Source organism: Octodon degus, unplaced genomic scaffold (assembly GCF_000260255.1).
Source record: "Octodon degus isolate 3935 unplaced genomic scaffold, OctDeg1.0 scaffold00405, whole genome shotgun sequence".
Classification (NCBI taxonomy): Eukaryota; Metazoa; Chordata; class Mammalia; order Rodentia; family Octodontidae; genus Octodon; species Octodon degus.
In genome coordinates, this window is record NW_004524981.1 from 100,272 (window position 1) to 101,330 (window position 1,059).

A 1,059-nucleotide genomic window follows, 5' to 3' on the forward strand; every position below is an offset into this window, starting at 1 on the left:
GACTGTCCTGTGGGGACACCACCTACAATGAGATCCAGATGGCTATTGCCAGTGTTTTCATCTTGGTTGTTCCTCTCACTCTCATTCTCATCTCTTATGGTGCCACTGCCCGGGCAGTGCTGCAGATTAACTCTGCAAAGGGGCAGAGGAAAGCTTTTGGGACATGTTCCTCCCATCTCACCGTGGTCACCCTCTTCTACAGCTCAGTCATCGCTGTCTACCTCCAACCCAAAAGTCCCTATGCCCAAGAGAGGGGCAAGTTCTTCGGTCTCTTCTATGCAGTGAACACTCCTTCTCTTAAGCCTCTCATATACACCTTGAGAAATGAGGAAGTAAAGAGGGAATTAGGGAGGTTCCTGGGGAAAGGTGGGGAGTCCAGACAGAGCTGAAGGGGAGTTGTACCTTGTATTTTTTTTTCCAGTTCCTAAACTTTGTTTTCCTGTTGCAATAAATATCAAAAATAAAAGACTGTCACTTTTGCTTGTACAATCATGATGTTTTTCACTGCAGTCTTCTATAATACAGAGTTCAGGGCCCGGGAGATCAGTGGCATAAGTGCCTGCCTTATAAGTGCAAGGTCCTGAGTTTAGTCCCTGGTAGTGCAAAAAAAAAGAGTTCATGATCCCTAATATATCTGTACTCTCCATTTTTTCCCTAGGGCAAGGGCGACCATCACAGTAAGCCTCTAAGTGAGAGTTTCTGGAAACATGTGCTCTTATTATTTAAAAGTGACTCAATTTGGTCCCTCTGGGTAGATGACCTACATGTTTTCTAGGGATGTATAGCAGTCTCCAGCATAAAAACTCATAGGAGCTTGAGCAGACAGCACCTCCCCATATTTTTGAAGACAAGATAACATCAATATTGGTCCAGTCCCAATTATAGCCATTATAAGTAAAGAAAGTATCTATGCACACTCAGTCAGCTTCTGATGTGCATCTCAGGTCAAGACTAAACCCAGATTGTGCTGTGTGAGTTTCCAAGTTTTTACATCTACCTACCATAGAAATGATTGACAGTACAAGTCCCCAGTGAGAAAACATCACTCCCTGGACACTT